This window comes from Monodon monoceros, unplaced genomic scaffold, assembly GCF_005190385.1.
Source record: "Monodon monoceros isolate NGI ecotype Baffin Bay Population unplaced genomic scaffold, NGI_Narwhal_1 Super_Scaffold_11, whole genome shotgun sequence".
Classification (NCBI taxonomy): domain Eukaryota; kingdom Metazoa; phylum Chordata; class Mammalia; order Artiodactyla; family Monodontidae; genus Monodon; species Monodon monoceros.
Window position 1 is genome coordinate 140,699,270 of NW_021703767.1, and position 22,562 is coordinate 140,721,831.

At 44.6% G+C, this 22,562-nt stretch overlaps 1 protein-coding gene across 4 annotated transcripts in view; it reads right to left on the reverse strand.

The window, feature by feature from the left end:
* The window catches only part of THRB (thyroid hormone receptor beta), a 394,175-nt gene extending 378,123 nt beyond the window's left edge, over window positions 1-16,052 (reverse strand). For 2 of the 4 annotated variants that reach the window (XM_029213972.1, XM_029213968.1), the window contains exon 1: window positions 14,703-14,791. The gene's annotated coding sequence lies outside the window, so the exon portion shown is untranslated. Of the gene's footprint in view, window positions 1-14,702; window positions 14,792-15,125; window positions 15,158-15,991 lie in introns of those variants that run through there. The other 2 variants (XM_029213969.1, XM_029213970.1) reach the window with 2 other exon arrangements.
* Between the last annotated feature and the right edge of the window lie 6,510 nt (window positions 16,053-22,562).

Genomic DNA, 22,562 nt, shown 5'->3' on the forward strand with positions numbered 1-22,562 from the left:
GCAGTCTGTGCCTCGTGAATACGAAGCAGAAGTCCAAAAGAGGCCAGAGATCCTTGGGTGGAAATGAGCACTACAGGCTGCCCTCCAGGGATATATGCCACTGACAAGGAAGGCTTGCGTGTAGCAGACGATGCTGGTGCCCTGACCCCCCTCCTCATGGGCTCCACTTCAATGCCCATGAGCTTGTCTTCCAGCTGCCAAAAACTGCATTCCTTTGCCTCAAGGTGTGCTGTTGGCTGCCCAAGTGGCAGTCCTGAAATGCCGGGAAATCAGTCACCTCTGTAGGCAGTCCTCAACGGATGCCTGACAGGTTTGGTGAAGAAGTAGGTAGTCCCTTGCCTCTTGGGTGGGTAACTGTGAGACATGATCCACGCTGTCTCCCAGGGCTCCCCAGTGTGCCCACAGTGGTAACCGGTTTAATAATGCCTCCTTATTGACTGCTATCCCCATTCTGGCCCCCTTCCCCACTCTCCTATGGGTGTTTTCTTTACCTTCCCCCTAAAATGACTTGCACTTCAATTCTCATCTCAGGGTCTGCTTCTGGGGAACCCAAACTCTAATGGCAAGTCTTCTGAAGAGAGACTAGGCTGGCGGCCACTTGAGCCCCAGGTTCCTCGGATATGAGAACTCTCTGGGTCCACAGTAGCCCTCTAGCAGAGGGGCCGGTCTTCCCATCCCCAAGTCCTAAGCACAGAATCATTGGGATCCTCTGAGCCACAGGCTCTAGACCTACTTCTTTCAGACCATCTGAAACCCAACTCCAGGCACATTCCTCTCTCTCCCATTGAGGGCACAGGCAAAGCCACATCTTTTGCTCAAGGCTGGCAGGGAATGCAAGCACAATCCCTATGAGTCTCAAATGCCCCTGAAGTCAAAATTCTGCAAGAACTCAAATAAGTAACACTTGACTCCGAGAAAGGGGTCTTACTCTGGTGCCAGGAAGAGCCAAAGATGAAAACGGCAGCCGTGGTTCAAATGAACTTTAATGAATTACCAGTGGGGATTGAAAACCACAGAATAGCAAAATGAAACAGCTATTTCAAAACCTTGCTAGACAAAGAAGAGAAGTGAACTATAAACCCCCTCAGGGCGATGTTAAATCACTCATCTTCCCTGCAGTGGGAATTCTGAGATGTTAAAAATCTCAAGAAAATGCTCAGAGCTTGAGGGATGCCACGGTGGCAATGAGTGCAAGGGGCTCCCCACACCAGCAACAGGTCTGTAAACAGCGATGCAGCTGACACTTTCCAAGGGCCTCAGAACACGGCCCTGCAGAAACCTGAAGCCATCGCCTGAGGATGTCCCGCTGTCACCCAGGATGGGAATCAGGTGCCCCCCTTAGGGTCTAGTCACTGTAAGCCATTCTTAAGGACGTTTCTTTACAAATCCTCAGAAGCCTCTCTTCTTAACTTGTGGATGTTCGCTGGGTTTCATCTTTGCCAAGAACATCCACTTTGGGGCCCCGATTCCTTGCCAACTTAGGTGAGGGGATGGGAAGATCTTCTATCTCAGCTCTGATGTGTGGAGAGTTTTTTTGTTTTTTTTTGTTTTTTTTAAGGGAAAAGAACAGCAGAGCTTTTCTGCCGGACAACCTATTCCCTTATTTATAATGCAGGACAGCAGCGCCTTGTAAGTGTATATTCTGGTTCATCTGAGGACACACGGTTGTTCATTTTAAAATTAGATTCATCCTAATTATACGAAAACAGCCTGCATGTGGTTAGTCAAAACAGCAGGAAAGCATTACTCAGCACCTACGCACTGGGCCTGCCTTCTAGACTCCACTAAACTTGTTCAACACACAGCCCCTGCCCTCTTGGAACTTCAAATCCAGCAGAGAAATATCCATCTCACTGACCAATGTGAGGTTTGGACACTGGGCAGCGAAGAAGTGCGTATAGTAAGTGACTAAACATGTAATATTACCTTTGGACAAAGGGGTGAGGGAAACTGTCATGAAAGGGGCACGCTGCAGCAGGGCAGAAGCGGAGGTACTTTGGATCTCAATCCTAATGAATCATGGCGGGACTGGGGGAGCTCCCTGAATGAAGGATATTAGGATGCTGTGCTGAAACAGAGGCAGGAAAAAATAGGCATGAAACCGTAAGGGACAGAAGTTTGCTTGTGGACAGTAGAACAGCATCAGAGCAAGAGACAGGAGTAGATGTCACGAAAAAAGGCAGGAAGGTGGTCAGCTTCAGCATCACATTCAACCCAAGTGGGAGAGCCAACTCTGCGTTCAAGTGGCTGCAGTCCTGGGCAGGTGACCGAACATTTATTCTTCTTTATTTTTTAAAAATTTTAATTGGAGTAGAGTTGATTTACAATGTTGTGTTAGTTTCAGGTGTACAGCAAAGTGAATCAGTTATACATATACACATATCCACTCTTTTCTAGATTCTCTTCCCGTGTAGGTCATTACAGAGTATTAAGTAGAGTTCCCCGTGCTATACAGCAGGTCCTTGTTGATTATCTATCTTATATATAGTAGTGTGTGTATGTTAATTCCAAGCTCCTAATTTATCCCTCCCCACCATGTTTCTTCTTTGGTAACCATAACTTTCTTTTCTACATCTGAGACTCTGTTTCTGTTTTGTAAGTAGGTTCATATGATATCGCTTATATGTGGAATCTTTAAAAATGGTACAGATAAACTATTTAGGTCTATCATTCTTATTTTCCACAGACCCTGAGGGTTCCCTAAGTTCAACGATGGACCATGGAACATATCTCTTGAGGATGAAAAATGCCAGGACATCTATAAAAAGGAGATTGTTACCAGTAAACACATCCTAACAATTTAAAACTGAAAAAAAGAATAACGAATGATACAAAATGATCAAGGAGACTTGCAGGTTGACTTTCGGGTCTCTCTCTTTGATCTCCTGCCTTTTGGACAATCAAGCTCCGTACTTCCAGGGTAAAGGCCGACTGAACACAATCACTTTTACAATTTTTGTAAGAATAAGATGATGATAAAATTGTTTCCCATGTACTGGGCACTCCCCAGGCACTATGGATGGGCTCAGCAGTCCATAAACTTGATTCCACTCAATCTCCTCTATGATGCCGTCAAGTAAGTACCAATATTATTTCACTGCACAGGTGAGGTGACTGAAGTTCAAGGCAGTTAAGTCACTTGCCAGAGAGACCACGAGCTAGAAGGGGACAAAGCCAGGCATCTAACTCAGCACCTGTAGGGACGTCCACCACCCACCCGTAACTCCTGATCTCTCGCCAGTGCCCCAGCTCTCAACCAGTCCAGGACCCAGGACCCTCAGTTTCCACCCTCCCCACAACACACCTGGCCTCTAAGGGAAGCGGGGAGGGTGTCTCTCCTCCCTGCTCTGTGACAGGACTTTAAAATAGGACATGACTGGTGCCCACACTGCAGGTTGCTCTGAGCCCCAGGGATCCCAGTGATGAGCCAGGAACAAGTTGGGGATTACTGAGAAAATGATTTCTTCTTTATTATGGAATATCAAGAATTAGCTGGATTCAAAAAGATACACGCATCCCAACGTTCACAGCAGCACTATTCACAGTAGCCAGGACATGGAAGCAACCTAAGTGTCCATCGACAGTGGAATGGATAACGAAGATGTGGCACATATATACAGTGGAATGTTACTCAGCCATTCAAATAGAATGAAATAATGTCATCTGCAGCAACATGGATGGACCTAGAGATGATCATACTAAGTGTAGTAAGTCAGAAAGAAAGACAAGTATCATATGATATCGCTTACATGTGGATCTAAAATATGACACAAATGAACCCATCTACAAAAGAGAAACAGGCTCACGGACATAGAGAACAGACTGGTGGTTGCCAAGGGGGAGGGGGTTGGGGGAGGGATGGAGTGGGAGGCTGGGATTAGCAGATGCAAACTAGTATATACAGGATGGATAAACAACAAGGCCCTACTGTATAGCACACGGAACTATATTCAATATCCTGTGATAAAACATAATGGAAATATCCTGTGATAAAACATAATGGAAAAGAATACGAAAAAGAATGTATATTATATATATATATATATGTATAACTGTATATATATGTATAACTGGATATGTATATATGTATAACTGGATCACATTGCTGGACAGCAGTAATGAAAACAACATTGCAAATCAACTACAATAAAAAAAAAAAAGAATTAGCTGGATTCTGTACCTGAGAGGTACTTTATCAGGATTAACTTCTTCATACTGCGAATTTTGATTTTCAAAAATATTGTAAAATGTTTTACAAAAATAGACTTGAAGTCAAAGACAGCCCTACCTAGGGTAATATAAAGGCAAACAGTTCTTTCTTTTCCTTTTACAGGTCCTTAACATGATACTTCTGATCACTTGGTCTTATTTCTTCATAATCTAAAACACATGTGCACTTGGCAACTGTTTCTTTACTCTCAGATTAAGACATTTTAATAATAATTAAGTACGTTTTCACAACGTTCGAAGGAAAGAGCTTCTTTGTTCTTTTCCTTTACCTCACTTTTATTATTCATGCCCCTCTAACATTTCCTTCGCCAGAGGCACTTCTATCCAACTGGCTGAATATCTGATCAAGCACATTTACAATTTGGGAAGAAAACAAGCAAATATCCTTTATGACTAAAAAAGAGCGTTCCCCATTGTAGTAAGGAATGATAAGTAGAATAAATACTAGGAAAATTGCTATTTTTAGTCAAGACATTATGTAATGAGCCATTTATTTAAACTGTCTAAAGCTCTGCAAAATGATTCCAGGAAAAGGGCTTCAATTCCTCTGTCAACACACCAAGAATCGGCTCTGCCCTCTGCTTCCTGATAGCTCTACTTTAAATTTTAGTTTCCTTTAAAAAAATCAGCACATTCATAATGTGCCAATTATACCAGGATTGATCAGTAAACTCCCAACACTATGTACATGTTATGACCCACAGAGATCTATCAAGAAAATCAAAATGATGATCAAAGACTAAAAGGGAAAGCCGGGTGTAGCCAGATTAATGATGAGCCACCCGTAAAAGTGAGCAGGAAGTGAGGAAACAGAACTGGGTCAGCTAGGAGGATGGTACTGCACCAAAACCCAGAACTGGGTTATGTCATTGCTATTGGGATGTTTCCATCACTTGCCAGTGCCTCCAAAAGTACGAAGACAGTGCTGTGAGGAGAGCCTCAGAAGAACTGAAAAACAGAATTACACAGGGTGGCAAAGACAGTTCACTGGCTACCAAATATTCCGGCTCCCCTTCCCCTTCTACAGCACGGAGGCATCTCAGGAGAGCAGCTGTGAGACAGGGGCTGTATCTCCCATCCTGCTTTCTTCAGCGGGAGGTGAGCACGGCATTGTTCTCACCAGTGGAATCAGAGCAAAATGATTCTGGGTCACTTCCAAGCGGAGGCAGTTAGGAGGCTGGTGTGTTTCTGCACTCTCTTGCCTTCTCAGGGGTCTGATGCAGTGAAGACATGGCCTTGGAAGCCTTGAGCTGGAGATGGTGGAGCCCAAGACCAAAGGAATCAGGTCGCCATAGAGCAGAGTCCCCAAGCTAATCAGGAACCGCAATTTTCAACTTCACGTGGGTGAAAGATAAACTTCTACCTTCTTTAGCTCCCATGCATTTTTAATTTTATTTCAAAGCGTAGATAGTGTTTTCCTAACCAATATACGTGGCAAGAAAAACTTAAGTGTCTCAATCACTTGAAATAATGTATACAATTTATTTTTGCATGGAATTTGATAGAACGATAGATTTTTAAGGCTAAAGTTGTCCTGCCCAGTTCTAGCAGCTACTAGCCACTAATGGCCATTGAGCATTTGAAATGTGGCTAGGTCAAGATTGAGATGTGCTACAAATGTAAAATATACACTAGATATTAAAGGTTTAATATAAAAAGCAAAATATCTCATTGGTATTTCATATTGATTATATGTTAATAATTTTGGGATGAAATAAAATATACTATTGAGTTCAAACTCACTGGTTGCTTTTTACTCATTTGTAACATGGCTACTAGAAAATTTTAAACTACCTATGTGGCTCACATTATATTTCTATTGGACTCTGCTCGGCTAGTAGGTGTTAGCAAATTACAACCCACCTTCTGTTTTTGTAAATAAAGTTTTATTGGTACAGAGCCATGACTACTTACACGTTATCTATGGCTGGTTTTGCATTACAGGGCAGAGCTGAGTACTCCTGAAAAGCTGAAAATATTTATTATATGGCCTATTATAGAAAATATTTGTAGAAAATCTGTTTGGGATTACTAAGAAATAAGACCAAACAATGATAAGAAGTCATCATGCTAAGGGCATGTAAAAGGAAAAGAAATCATTGTTTGACTTTATATTACCCCAGGTAGGGCTGTCTCTGACTCCAAGTCTACTTTTGTAAAATATTTTGCAATATTTTTAAAAACTAAAATTTGCAATATGAAGAAGTTAATCCTGATAATGCCCGGACTAAGGATAACTTTGAAATTACCTAATTTATCTACTTTTACCATTTCATGACTAAGGAAATGAAAGCTCAGATAAGTGAGGAGACTTGCCCAAAATATTTTTATTCTAAATTAGGTGGTATTTCTATAAGGTCATTATCATTCATTCATTCATGGATTCATACTCTCCACCCATCTCTAATTTTGATCATTAAAGAAATAAAATCCCTATCAGTTAGAAAAATCAGCACTTAAGAGCAGAGAAATCCTTGAGTAATAACAGCGACAAATAGGCTGTGAGATAGTTTTTAAATTAAGCTTCATTTGAAAACACTTTAAAGAGAACCTATCATGTAATCTGCTTTCAAATTAAACTTGAAATTCCCCCAAATGTAGAGCCAGCTTGCTAAAAATATGCCTTATTGGAATTAAATGTTAAAAATTTGCCACATCTTGGAGAAAAGGAAATCTGTTCCCAAAGACTTCACAGCAACATATAACTGCCTCTGTTCTAGCAGCCATCCTCTCTCAGTGTATTATTCTAGAACTTCTAACTGGGCTCACCATTTCCAGTCTCTGTCCCACTCAAGACCTATCCCAAAGAGCCCTTCTAAAATAAAAATCTGATGTGCTGACCATTCCTTAGTCTCTCCATGCTGTCAAGATAAAGTTCATCTTCCTTATTTGGTCTGGAAAGTCTTCATCACGTGGCTTCTACCTGCTCCTACGGCTTCATTTATTGCCCTGTGCACGTCAGACTAAGCTCCTTGCAATTTCCCAAATGCTTCACACTTTTATTCCATTTCATGCACTTGTATATGGTGTTCTTACTGCCTAGAACTCTCCCCACTCCGGACTACGGGTCCCCACTGTACACTGTACTTACTCCATCACAGAACTTATCAATATTGTAGTTGATTGTAACTGTTGAAGCCTTAATTCTACCACCACTAGGAATAGCTAATATTTAGGAACACTGAATTGCAGGTCAAGTGCTACACTATTTCATTTAATCTTCACATGTTATAGATGAGGAAACCGAGCAAGTGTAATAAAGCCAGGGGAAGCCAAGACATGAATCCACACAACCCCACTCTGCAGCTCTGGTTCTTAACTCGACACCAGTGGTTGTCAGTGGGGGTGACTTTACTGCCCATGAGACATCTGGCAATATCTGGAGACATTTTTCCTTGCTGCAACTGGCGTGTCGGGGGAGCTACTGGGATCTAGTGGGTAGAGGTCAGTGATACTGCTAAACATCCTACAGTAATGAGTGCAGCTCCTCAAAGGAAAGAATTATTCGGCCCCAAATGTCAATAGTTCAGAGGCTGACAAACACTGGTCTACACTAAATTAACTCCTGTTGATTGACCCAGGAGACTCTGAGTATCTCTACAGCAAGGATTTTTAAATGTTCACCATGGTGTCTTGGAACCTACTATAGAGCCTGGTACCCAGTAGATGCCCAGTGCATATAAGATGGATGGATGGGTGGAGGGATGGATGCAGGAATGGATGGATGAATGGGTGGAGGGATGGAGGGATGGATGGTTGAATGGGTGGAGGGATGGACAGATTCCAGGAGAAAAGAAGCAAGTTTCCTTATTTTACGCCTTGGTTTTCGTGACAACTTCAATAAAGATAAATCTGAACACACATTCTCAATTAACAGCAAATGAATGCACGCAGAGTACATTCCAGAGGATGCCTTCACCTTAGCAATACGTCACATTCACGAATCTATAGTGTGAGATTACATTAATAAGCCAAATGCCTAGCATTATATTTTTTCAAGAGTCCCTTACAACTACTATACTACAGGATAAATTGACATGTTCATCATCCACATAGGCCATAACTTAAATTGTTTTAAAAAAGATTTCCTGTATAAGGTTCCCCTGGTTTCTTTTTCTTACATAAAAGACAAATAATACAAGAATATACAACCTTATGCTTCCCCCGTTGTAACTACAATTCCTATATAAATACATTATTCTAGATTTCCAGATGCCTGGGGTAGAAATTACAATGAAGCTTAGGTGAAATTCAAAAAAGTAAACAAAAACATATATGGCAGAAATAACCCATTCTCTGTCTTACATAAATTAATGTATCTAAATACCAGAAATGAAGTCAAGGAAAGATTTTATGATTGTAATATTTTTGAAGTAACAGTAATTTACCCTGATTTTTACATAATCACAAACACTTCAACAATGGCGGCATTAATCAGTGTTGAATACAAACTGATAGATTTTCTACAGAAGAGCACAAAGGTTCAGCTGTGGGGCTAGTTAAAACAAATTGTACTCAATTTTTTAAGTGCAGTACTATGAACTATTCCTCACAACCTTCTGCATTGAACTTTAGCCGTTTGTGGTTTCTCACACACACACACACACACACACACACACAAAGAATATGCTGACCCAATAAGTTTTGGTACCTGCTCTCCCTCTTGGAGATTCACATGCACACAAGCATAAAAGTAGACTCTGAGAATGCTTGCGTTAAGTTGTTAAACTCGGGATTTCCCATAGAGTAACAAATAAAAAGTTAAATCTGATGAAGATCTGCCGAAACATTTAGGAGTAGGGAGAAGGCCTAAAAGTGATGACAGGATGTGTAGCTGGGGACATCAGCATAACTGTGGCATTTCTTGCCATGGGAACCACAGCTGACGCCAGAGACGAGCAGTGCCTTTTTCACTGTATGTGAGAACATGACACGCACTTGTCACAGAGGCAGACTCTGCATGTATGGACATGCAAGTGGTGAGACATTGCCGCATATGGAAGAGCAACACGAAAAAGCTAACCCGAACCCAGGAATGTCATGACTGCTAATATCAATCATGATTTTTTGAGCACCTGTTCTGTACAATCGTGGCTGAAATCTGGGAAAACAGAGCCTTAAGAGAAACAAAAGAGGGGAAAGTATATCTGAACCATCTTGAGAACCACGGAACAACACAAGTCACAAGAGTCAGAATACTCAGTGGGCCCTGGATGCCACAATCATACAGTCTGCCACCAAAACCAGGACTGTCTTCTCCACTCTCCTCATCGTGAACACTCCTGGGTCTCCAGAGGAATCACACAAGTGTACTTCCCAGATGAAGAAGACATACCTGCTGTCAATTAACATTCCTTTGTCCAAGCTTTTGCTTTCATCAGGTTATCACTCATGACTTTTTGAATAAACCCCTACGTTCTTGATCCCAGAAGAGAAGGCATAATCCTTAAGATCTCTTTTATTAGAAAGAGGAAGTTGAATGAGTAATTAGTTCAGATCAGTCCTTTCCTAATTGTTATATGTGCCCCATCCACAGTCCACTCTCAGCACGCACGCACACATACGCACAGGCACACACGTGTATGCATATGTTATTATACGTATTACTATATTGTTATATACACATTGCATATCATGATATACATATTATTGTATGTGTTGTATACACGTATACATATGTATATGTATATGTATGTGTATATGTATATGTATATTTTAGAGTGTCTATCATGATGAAAAGGCTACAATATGCTTCCTGGGACAGAGTCAAGGTTCCTGGGTCCAAATTCCAGGCTCTCCTGACTTGCCATTTGGAAAAAGATACTTAAGTTCACAGCAGAGCTCAGTTTCTTACTCAGTAAAAATAGTACTGCACAGGAAGAGCTGCCAGTACATAAAGATCCAAAGTCCCTGGAAATTAGGACAGTATGGACAGGCAACATTAGCATTAAATGTAGATCACGATTCTCACTGTCAGTTGGCCAGACTCCCGAGAGGAGGATATAGAAATAGGTTATCTGTGACTCAGTGATCTGGATAGTCTCCCCTCCCACATTTGCTTAAATGCTGTAATTGACTAACACTTTGGGAACTTAAGGTGGAGAGTGAACACCCTTAATTAGAAGACTCACCAGCCTAAATGTATTCAACCCCACACCGCATGAATCCCAAGGCAGTCCCGGGTGAATCGCACTGCAATTTACGCTAATACACATGGGCGACAAAACCCACAAAACCGTCACATCCTCAGATTAAAAGAACTTTATTTCACCTAGGGGGCCATATGAGGGACCCTGATAGGCATATCCATTCCATCACAGTGGAGACCACTTCAGAATCCCTGTGCATTAACATATGCATATTGTCTCATAGCTCACTAGGCTATACACTGAGCTGCAAAAACAGGCCCAGACACATACGAGGTACACAAATTTTTGTAGACTGAATGAGGAATCAAATCAAGTAATGAAAATGACTTTAAATAAAGCAAGGATTTCACCTGCCATCTATTGCTCAACCAGCTCAGACAGTAGAGCAAGCCCTTCTAGCAAACTACCCTGCTGTGCTATGGACATACAATGTAATCCAGGCAGCAAACATTCACAATGGGCAAAACTAAGACAGAAGATGACACCTGATACACTATCAGAAAAGAGAGAGAAGCGTCTCCCCTTCTCCCCCTCTCATTCATTCTTCTAACGAGCTTCTCCCTGTGCCCATGTGTCAAAGCCTTTGCTAGGTGCTGTAAGTCAAGGATGAGTAAACCCATAGCCCATCACCACAGTTCAGAGGGGAAGACAGAAATGAAACAAAAACAAACACACTGCCCTGCAGGGTGATAACTGTACAGGCTAAAGCACAAAGCATGGAGGCCACCAATTGAGAGAGGTTTATGGCCATAGGGTCATTTTCAAGTACCTGGCTGTCCCGTCCCCCAGACTGTTCCAGTTTAAAAGCTTGGCAGAGATACTGGATATTTGAGGAAGTCAGCCTAAAGAACATGCTAACCATTCATTCCTCTAGGTTTTCTGAGCTCTACTTCTGCACAGGGGACGGCGTCCCGAATCTCCTCTGCGGGGCAATGGGACCCAGACCCCCAAAGATAAAGTCCCACTGGGTGACTTTCCATTATTACGCCTTCTGCATTTTTTTCCCTCGAGGGTTGGTAAAAGACTTGACCATATAAAGAATTTTACTTCATTTTCCGTAGAAATGAAGTCCAAGTATTGGCCATTATATGATCTGACATTTCACAGGAGCATATACTAGTTGCCATGTACCATGGTAAGCACTCTACAAATGTTATCTGATCTATCCTTACAGCTTCAAGGCCTACCTGCCACATCAATGCCTCCATTCTGCATTTGCTTCTGTTAACTTGGCTACTGAGAAGCTCAGAGCTAAATTAAATACGGAAAAGCAATAAGCACTTACGATTTCAGTTTGATTATCTGTACTCCTCTACAAGATTTTGATCTCTCTTCCTTTGCCATTTTTACCGGTCTCATCACTTTGTGGGATTTTTACTATGCATTTACTGAGACACATTTCTGGAAGCCAATACTCTACAAACAAAAACAAATGACCAGAGCCATCAACTGTAATTTCCTTTTAGTTTCAGTCGTCACAAGAGTTTCCATGAATAGCTCATTTGAAGATGACCCCTTGTGTGTCATACCTCGGTCACTTGGAAACTCAGATAGTGAACTATTTCCCACAATCAGCAGGTTCAGAATCTGTTCATGAAGTGCAGAAAAGGGAAAAGCGGAGAGGTTGACGGACGTAACTCACCCATAGGGTAACCACTAGGTTGCTTCCTAATCTACTACCAAGGGATATTTCTATCTTGTGCTGGTTCCTGACAGTCCCGTTCACCCCTTCCCCAACATCTACTTCTGTAGACCAGCTATACCACGACATCCCCTTGGTCCCCTTAGGGCTGCCAAGGCCAAAGGCACCACCAGAACCTGCTGAGTGAGAAGGCATCGCTATCACCCAGTGATGTCTGTTCCCTGGAATTTCACTCTCCGCACTGACAATGCCTCTGGAACTCATAAAGACTCTGCTGAAACCCAGGGAGCTGAAGGTCAGTGTCTTTAGGGAATCAAGGTACCATGTAAGACAAACTGCTGCTGAGGATTTCCATGTACTCAAGGCAAACGCCCCCAGGAAGAACTCACAGAAATAACTCTCTGCGTTGTCACTACATAGAGCAGGGCTAGCTTTCGTATCCAAAAAAAAAAAAAAGAGAGAGAGATAAAAATCGAACCATATATACATGGCACACACACACACACACAGGCACAGATCTTGGCGCATCCAATTGGTACCCAGTTAGATGCTTAGTCAGGTATTTTTTGGAACACAGTGTTTGGGCACAACCATTTATTTATTCAACAAAGATTTATCCAGCACCTACTGTGTGCCAAGCACTGTTCAAGATGCCAGAGAATCACGAGTGAACGAGACAGTCAAGATTCTTTTTCTCAAGGACTCTATAGTCTAGACAGGTACTCAACAAGTAGCAACTGAAATGAACAATTCAGACGGAAAATAAGACCAAGGAAGGAAAAAAAAAAAAAAAAAAGGAAGCAAAAAACAATGCCATGGCTTTGAGAAGGAATGGGAGGCTGCCTCTGCTCCAATGGTCAGGGGAGGGCTTTTTAAAGAAGTAACACATAATCTTACAATAAAATGACAAAAAGGAGCTGAAGAAACCAATCACCTTTGCTCTGATTTCCATCAAAAAGATGAGCTTACTAAAAAAAGAAAGGTGCAATCCCATTTGTGGGTCCACACACCCTGTGCTTCAAACGACTGCAAAAAGCCCAGGAAAGGAAAAGGATCCACAACTTTCTCTGCTCTTAAGGAAATTTTAAGAAATCTCCTTTCCCCAAAGATGCCAAATGAAAAGGAAGTTGCCTTAATTCATCTCTGTGGTAGGATTTACTACAAAGAATCTAAAAGGGGGGAAAATGGAATGTTTATTTCTCTTTTAAAGGTCAGTTACTTTATAATGTTCCAATGTCAATAAAATTATGCCTTTGCCTTGTAATGCCAACAGGAATTGCTTCATTTAAAAAAAAAAGTCTAGGGCTAAATTCAGTATCACTTATTTCACTTGTTGGAAAAGAGAAGCAAATCATATTTACTAGCAGATAATACTACTTCCAATACATAAGAAAACTTTGAAATTCATTAAAAATAAGATTCTGATAGTATCTTTTCAACGTGCACAAATAATAAGTGATTGTTCGCCAATACCTTCCCATATCCCATATCCCAGCCCAAACAAATTGCTTAGTATTGAATTTCTGTTGGAGTCAATTAAAACGCTTAGCCAACTGGCATGAAAACTCCTGAAAACGTCCACTGCTCAAAATAACTTTCATCAAAACACCTTTTTCTTTCATGTTTCCTAGTCCCTGGCTTGTTTCATAATAAAAGAGGTAAGTAGAAATCAATTAGGGGCAGATCCCTCACCGTGACTATTCCGATTGAATCATGGAATATTTTGACTAAAACGCAATTTGTATTACCTTGCAATGCACAGCATGCTATATATTATTGAAATGTAAATACGCATACGAAACTAAAAGAAGGCAAAGCTATTGTCCAGCAGGTCTGCATCACCCAATACTATCAGAAACTTCTGTGCTCTGGTATTAATACGCTGTCCAAGGAATGCTTAATTTTTTGAACTTCCAAACGGGTCTTTAAAACTGACTCTCACTGGCACCTAAGAACAATAACATGCTAAGGGGAAGACTCTGTTTCATTTATTTACTGATGGGGCTTAGTGTTTGAATCTTCACAAATTCTCAATGTGTGCGGAGCGGGGCCGACGTAGAGTCTGCGCTTTTCTGCCCAGGTAAACTCTTGTCTCTCTTTCACTCACTTCACGAACTGTTATGCTTCTAGACCCTTCCTGTAAAATTTCCCATTTGGGGAAAAATTATACACTGAGCCCTCTGTAAACAAAACACTCACCCCGCCCCCATTAAAACAAATCAGAAGGCTTAAGAATTAGCACTAATACTGAAACTACAATGGTCGCCGGCAAATACAAATGACAACTGCAGCCGAGAAGGGCCAAATCCACCTGGAGTAAAAACTCCCCCAATGAGTCCTTCTGCGAGGGGTGCCCGGGGTGGGGTGGCGACCGTGCAGCTGGCACAACTCGGGGACCGGAACCGACTCGAGGGGCCCCAGGGGAAGATGCTGCGTCAAGAGAAGCGAAGCAAGAAGCGCGAACCGGGAGGCGAGCGACGTCGCCCCCCATTCCCCGGGGAGGTGGGGAGAAGCCAAGTCGCCAGGCACGGGCACCAGGGCACGCCACCCGCAGGATCGGTCCCCTCTCAAAGCCCGGAGTTCCGGGGCAGGAGAACAGGGGCGATGGGGGACCCACAGTCCCTTTAAACCGCCTCCACACACACACCCCCGCCCCACCACCAGCCCCGGTGTCTGCCAACCTTTTCCGAACCCTCGTGTCACAGAACTTCCTCATCATGGAAACTTCCACTCGGTTCGGCGCTGAGGATGCCAAACTCCATGTCACAAGGAGGCTGTCAACAGCCGGGCTCGGGGTTTGAGGAACACCGCCGCCCCAGCCGCCCCGCTCCGCCGCTGCCCACGCCGCGGCTCCCCGAGCGGTGCCCGGGCGGAGAGGGCACCTCCTACCCCCAGGCGGGGCGCGAACCCCCGGAGGCGGGTACCAGGGCAGCTGACACCCCACCCACGCCCGCCCGCGCGCGCGTGCGCGCCCGGCGTCGCCGCTCGCACCCTGTGTGGTTCCCGCGACACCCCCGTCGCCCTCCTGCCCACTCCCCGGACGGTGGGGACCGTCGCCCCCTCCCCCGCACCCCCGCCTACGCGCCGTCCTCCGGCCAAATTACCGGTGTTGTCCAGCCTGCCGGGTCGGGCGCCCCTGCCCGGGGAAGGCCGCCTGCGGGCGCTGCCCGAGCCCGGGAGCAGAAGGTCTCCTTCCCCAGCGCACTCACATTATTCATGCAAAGTTAATCCCCGCCGCGTCACGGCCGCCCGCCTGAGGATGTGCGCCTTCCTTGGCCAAGCCCCGCAGTCTCCACCCTCCTCCGCCCCCTCCTCCCGGCGGCGGGGTCCCGGGGAGCGCCGGCGACGGGACGTCGCGCGAGTCCTGCAGAATGTCAACTCCCCGGGCGCAGAGGGGCGGCCGCAGCCGGGGCCGCGCCGCCCGCCCGGGCCGCTCCACTTTTATAGGCGCAGGAAGCGAGCGCGGCCCGGCCGCCGAGTCCCCGCCTCTCGGGCCCGCGCGCCCGGCCGGCTCCCGGCCGCTGCCCTCCTCCGGCCCCGGCGCCCCTCCGCGCCGCGTCTGCCCACCGGTGACCTGGTTTTGCATCCGGCCCGCCCGGCGGTCCGACTCGTGCGGCGGCGGTGGCGGCCGGGAGCAGGCCATTCGGGCTCCCCCAGGGGCGCCGCGAGGAAATGGCCTCCCGGCCGCGCGCCCCGCCGCCGTCGTCCCCCGCCTGCCCGGCCGCCCGCCCGCCCGCCAGCCCCCGACACTACCGCCCGGCCCCGGCCCGGAGCTCGGACGCGTCCACCGCTCCCCGGCCCGCGCCCCCTGCCCAGCGCAACCCCTCACGCGCCGCCCGGCTCGCCGCCTCCGCACCTGCCGCCCCAGGTGCGGGCTCCCCCTCGTCCCCGTCCCGGCCGTGCCCTCCACCCTGGGAGTCCTCCCCGGGTGGCGATGTCGCGGCGGTGTTGGTGGCGCGCGTCCACCCACCAGGTTGCGTGCGCACGGCGGTTCGGGCTTGGGCGTCATTCCTCTCGTCGGCAAAGAGGAAGGGACGGGGGGACGAGGGACACGGGGCCGAGGAAGGGTGACTTCCAGAAGCACGGGCTCCTCTTGGCCCGGGCCGCCGCGCTCCTCCCTCCTTCTGCGAACCACTTGTGGCGCGTGTCGGGCCGACACGGCGATCTGGCTCCTCCCGGGGCCTCGCTCCCGCCGGGCGTCTGGCGTTCCCCATCATCGCCACCCCCGGGAATAAAGTTTGCAAAAAATACCCGGCTTGCGCCTGAAGGAAACACCCCCTCCACACCACCCGGCACATCCTGGGAGACGGGCGCAGGGTGGGGACCCTCCGCAGGTTCCAGAAGGGCCGCCCTGTTCATTTGTCTTTGCCCTGGACATGGACAAATAAAACCCGGAAGACAAAAATAATTTATACTCTTGGAAAGTCCTGCCTCGGTCAAATATGAGCTTCTAAAATCCCCCCACCCCCACCCCCAGTCCTGAACGCCAAGGGTTCAGGCTAGGAGAAAAGCAAGCAGGCTGCTGCGTCCTGGGCTGGAAGCATGCTTGTGAAAATCCTGAGCACCCAAGAAGATTAAAACGTCATCGGTCGGAGGCTAGGGTTACAATAAACCTATTTTGACGGCAGAGTACAATGATTTTCTTATAGATAATATCAAAATAATTCCGACTTCATTATTCAATATACACAAGTATTAGTATAACGAACCGTTTTGACAGAGGCTTTTTAAGCCTCAACTGTCTGAACAATGATTTATTGGAGAGTTTTCTAATTTCCAGCCGGTGACGTGTTTTATTCCCAATTCTTGTGAGCGTCCCAGGGAAACAGATGAGAAGCCTACTGACAGCGTGAACTACCACAATGGTCAAGAATTCAGAAACTGCTTCTGTTGTTGAGTGCAGAGTTTCAGCGCGCGGGTCGAGAGAGAGGGAGTCGCAGACCCCAAGGCTCCCTGGCGAGAGGGAGGGACCTCTCCCTTCAGACTCCACGGACTCTATTTCCCCTGGGTCCTTGGCAAGAAATCCGTGCTTTATTCTGCACTTTTAACAAGGCTGCAGCCTAGGACTTGCAGGGTTTGTAGCTGGAGAGAAGTTGTTCTCCTTTTGCAGCTAAGTTCCTGGGCTTTGCTCCAAAGCTGCCCGGGATGTTTTGGTTGGTTTGGAGGAAAGCTGTGGAGTCTGCACCATTTGATCCAAACAGGCGGCCCCCTGGTGGCTAACTGTGGGTGAAAAGCTGGCCACTGGCGGAGAAGCCTGCCCCGACAGGCCCCCACAGTTGACAGCCGGTCTTCGCAGGGGCCATGGAGCCGCTGGAACAACTTTGCAAGGAGGGGAGGTGGGGAGGGGGGCGGGGGTGGGGAGGGCGGCGTGATGTCACTCCTCCTTCACAAAGGGGAATGATAGGCCCTAATCCGCTGGGGCTTTTTTTTTTTAATTTTATTATAGTTGATTTACAATGTTGTGTTTAATTTCTGCCGTACAGCAAAGTGACTCAGTTTTACGCATATCCACACTCTTTTTTATATTCTTTCCCATTATGGTTTATCCCAGGATATTGAATATAGTTCCCTGTGCTGTACAGTAGGACCTTGTTTATCCATCCTATATATAATAGTTTGCATTCTCCTCCTGAGTTTAACTTGGAGCTAAATTCCTTCTTAAGTAGGAAACATCACACAGAGAATGAAATATAACAAAACCTGTTGCTTCCCTTTGTTCAAATGGCTTTGTTTTTCTGATCTCATTTGGCCTGGAAACTTCTGAAATAAAGAGTAAATGAAAGCGAAATAAACGTGGCATTATTCAAGCAATTCATGAAGCAATGTTATATAACAATAAGGGAGAACAATTTTAAGGCAACGTTATTGAAACAGCATGATTCCATTTGAATCGGCCCACTGAGGGCAGTCTTTCAGGCTGCATCATGGTGAGGAAGCGTTACTCACAGAACATGGCATTTATTTTTCTAATTTTACACAAAGGGGTACATTGGAGGAGAATTTTTATGGGGACCTGATTGAAGGTAAAAAATAATATTCAAATTTTAGAGCACGTGGTCCCGTGTTCTAAAGCTGTTTTCATGACCCATGCTCACCTTTCACCATAGCCAACCTCATTACCAGGGTCTACAAATTTCAAGCTGGTGACTTGGTTCAAGGAAGCGATTCATTCATATATTCATGTATTCATCAACTGCTGGGGTAAGAAGATAAATAAAACGTAGGATCCAACAGGGCTGGGATTACACTGAAGCCAATGAGACCAGTGGTGCAAACACAGGGTCCAAGCCTCTCTTGACTGAAAATTTTGATACACTGTTCATCATGGATAATTGTTGCATTCATTTTGATGTTTAAAATATGGCAATAAAATATCATTTCTCGATTACTGGGTTTTTTGATGTTCTCTTACATTTTGCACTCAAGGCAAAGGCCTCAGTGGCTTCACCCTAGTCTCCCTCTGCTGTGCCCTCAGTGCTAGCAGAGTCCAATCAGAGAAGTACAATTCAATTAAAATTTTATTAGTGTTGAAGATAATTAATATAGGCTAAGGAACTTGAGGCTAGGGAATTTAGAGATGTGGTGTGAGGGGAGGAGAAAATTTGGGAGATTTCACTGAACAAGTTTGCCCTTCAAGTCCATTAAGGATGGACCAGATTTTACCAGGGAGTATTGGAACCGGAACCGGAAGACGTGCCATTCTAGGGACCAGAACCACTGGTATTCTTTCATTCATCCAACTACTTCTCAAGCTAGCTGTGTGACCAAATGACCCAGCCCTGGAGCTCCTGATCTTCTCTGTTCATCGTTAGTTCCTGGAATTTATTTTGGCTATGAGGGCCCCAGTGATTCTGGTCCATGGCCAGGCAAATAAGAATGCGAAGTTCATCCCTGCCCTTCAGAGGAAAGACAGGCTATTAGGGGAGATGACATGTTCAATATTAACTCTAAGAGTGAAGATGCAATGGGAAATATATAAAAGTAAATTGCTAGATTGTTGCTGGTGAGGAAGAATGGGGGGATTGCACAAGATTTGCTGCAGAAGGTCCTGGGTGGAACTTTGGGGAGAAGCTGGAGAGAGGGAAACATGCCGCTGGCTATATTATTAGCAAAACGAAAATACAGTGCCCTTTATTCAAAAAGCAAGAAAAAAAAGTGCCACGAAAGACACAAAATGTAACGCTATCTCCTTTCTTCCATGTGTTCTCTTTGGAAAGGTTATGGTATTTTTTATTTGCTATTTAATATCATTCTAAGTAAAGAAAAATAAGCATTAGCATTTTAAATGATTAGCATCAATGTTGCCGTTCATTTTTAGATTGTGCAATGCTAGTTTTAAGGAAAGATATAAGAGCATTTAACTCATTATGAAATCACCGCAATCTGTGCTTTGTAGCGAGTCTGTGCACATGTACGTTGTAGTTCACATATGCAGATGTGTTTCATACTTACCAGAACAGTTGAAACACAGCACAAAACTGACTCAAATGCTTTTTTAAAAGATTGAAGTAGAGTTGATTTACAACGTTGTGTTAGTTTCAGGTGTACAGAAAAGTAACTCAGTTATGCATATATATATTATTTTTCATATTCTTTTCCATTATAGTTTATTACAGGATATTGAATATAGTTCCCTGTGTTATACAGTAGGACCTTGTTGATAATCTATTTTATATATAGTAGTGTGTATCTGCTAATCCCAAACCCCTAATTTATCCCTCCCCCGCCTTTCCTCTTTGCTAACCATAAATTTGTTTTCTATGTCTGTGTGTCTGTTTCTGTTCTGTAAATAAGTTCATTTGTATTAATTTTTAGATTCCACAGATAAGTGATATCATGTGATATTTGTCTTTGTCTGGCTTACTTCACTTAGTATGATAATCTCTAGGTCCATCTGTGTTGCTGCAAATGGCATTATTTCATTCTTTTATCTGGCTGAGTAGTATTCCATTGTATATATGTACCACATCTTCTTTATCCATTCATTTGTTGGTGGACACTTAGGTTGCTTCCACGTCTTGGCTTCTTGATACGTGCCCATTCTACCCACACTCTATCTTTGACTTACTGATGAATAAGGAAGAACTGAAAGGAAGAGGAACTATGGGTTGCCCTGTCCTTCTATGTCTGCATTTCAGAGTAAATGGTTAGCTAATACAGGGAAGGAAAACAAGTAAGAAAGGACATGTTAGGAGTCCTTGGTTGTTGTCTTTCTTTTGCATTCAAAGCACGTTCTGGTTGGAATGGAAAGCATGGCCTCTTGGGGTTGTCCCACTTAGTTGCTGATGTAACATGCTTACCCTGGACCTGATTGGAGTTTTGCTCACCTCCCAGACATCATGGAGTCATCAGAATTCTGTGTTCAAGGGGCATCAAGCATGCCAGATGTGAGTCGAGCAGGGAAGAACACAATGGACACGTATATTGTGTGGATTTCCTCTGCTCCAGACTTCACTTACAAAATGCAAGTTCAAAGACAAAATTACTAGCAATTTCAAGATGGTAAAAACAGAGTGTTAAGCTAAGTGCCAGGCCCCAAGCACGGGGCCCGATGTGACTGCACAAATCCATGCCCGTAAAGCTGGCTGGGGGAAAGAAGTTGATTCTTTGTCATGGTCGAAGCCTAGGACATGTGGAAGGGTAAGTAGACATTCTGGCATGGCTAGTTATAGCAAGGAGTATACAGTACAGCTGACATTTATTAAACTTGTATTATGTTCCCGATATTGTCCTAAACACTTCACATCTTTTTTAAAGTTTGCCCAGGAGCTCTGTGAAGCAGTACTGTTATGCACTCCATTTTTCAGATGTGGAAACTAAGACAGAGGAAGATCAAATAATTTGCTCAAGCTCAGGCCCAGGCTCTAGTGGCCAAGGCTGCTCTGAACCAGCCCCTCGTGCTTCGTGTATGCAGGAGAGGAAGTGGTGGAGCCAGAAAATGTGAGCTGGTCCTGGGAGTCACACGATGTCCCTCTAGCGCCTCACTTAAGGGGTTGTTGTGCCCTGGGACGATCAGAAGAGGCCTAAATAAAACATGCATGTCACCAGGGAGTAACCTAGAAAATGCCCTAATTACATTCGCTCCCCTGTTTTCCAATGGGAGGTAGAAGATCCTGAGGCTCCTGGGCAGGAAGTCGTAAGCCACAAGCTGGAAGGAGACTGGGTCCCTTTACCACCATATGGAAAAGTCCGAGAACATCCACGCTGACCTGGACAGTGTTTGAAGCATCGACTTCTGTTGTGTGAAGCCGCTGAAATGTGAAGGTTTTTTTGTTGCAGTAGCTAGTGTTATCCCAACACACCCATCCGCCAAACCAAACTCCACCAGAGCATAAACCATCTTTGCTTTAAACAGACATAGTTCAAATAATGAAACAGGCCTAGGCATATCAACATGCATAAAGCTCTACAACAAAATGCTGTGTTATAAAAAAGTTCAGTGGTGATTTTTTAATTGAAATGAAATTTACATAATAGTAAAATAGACAGATCCTCAGTGTTCAGTTTGATGAGTTTTTATATTTTTATACCCTTGTGTAGTCACCACCCAGACAAGATTGAAAACATTTCCAGCAAGCCAGAAAGTTTCTCTGTATCTTTTCTTTCTTTTTTTAATATTTATTTGGCTGCATTTGGGTCTTTGTTGCTGCACGCGTGCTTTCTCTAGCTGTGGTGAGCGGGGGCTGGCTACTCTTCGTAGCGGTGCGTGGGCTTCTCATTGCGGTGGCTTCTCTTGTTGTGGAGCACCGGCTCTAGGCACACGGACTTCAGTAGTTGTGGCTCACGGGCTCTAGAGCACAGGTTCAGTAGCTGTGGTGCATGGGCTTAGTTGCTCCGTGGCATGTGGGATCTTCCCGGACCAGGGCTCAAACCCGTGTCCCCTGCATTGGCAGGCGGATTCTTAACCACTGCACCACCAGGGAAGTTGCTGTATCTTTTCTCTCTTGACAACCACTACCTTCTGGAGGAAACGCTATTTTGACTGCTACCATCGGTTATAAACTTCACTGGTTCTTGGACCCCATACAAAGAGAATCACACTCTTATATCTGGTTTCTTTTACTCATTGTAATGTCTTTGAGATCAATGCATGTTATGGGGTGGATTAGAAAGGTCTTCTATTTTTCATTTCTATTTTATATTTAATCATATAAATATACCACAGCTTGTTTATTCATTCTGTGATTGATGGACATTTGGGTTGTTTCCAGTTTGGGACTATTACAAATAAAGCAGCTATGTTCGAACAATTCTTTTTATGGATACATGCACTCATATCTCTTGGGAATATGCTTAGGAGTGGAATTGCTGGTCATATATCATTTCTTAATCATTCTATTAAGGCTCTCTGAGGTACGAGCACAGTTATGAGCAGCTAGGAAATGGGTAATTAGCATTTGCTGACTTCTATTCGTTCTTACAGTTATCATAAATAAAATATTCAAATAAAGTCATGTGAGGTCTACACTGAGTGACTAAATATTATCCTTAACACAAGTATGAAAGTGTTCAAAATAATGAATATTTAAAACTAGTATTGC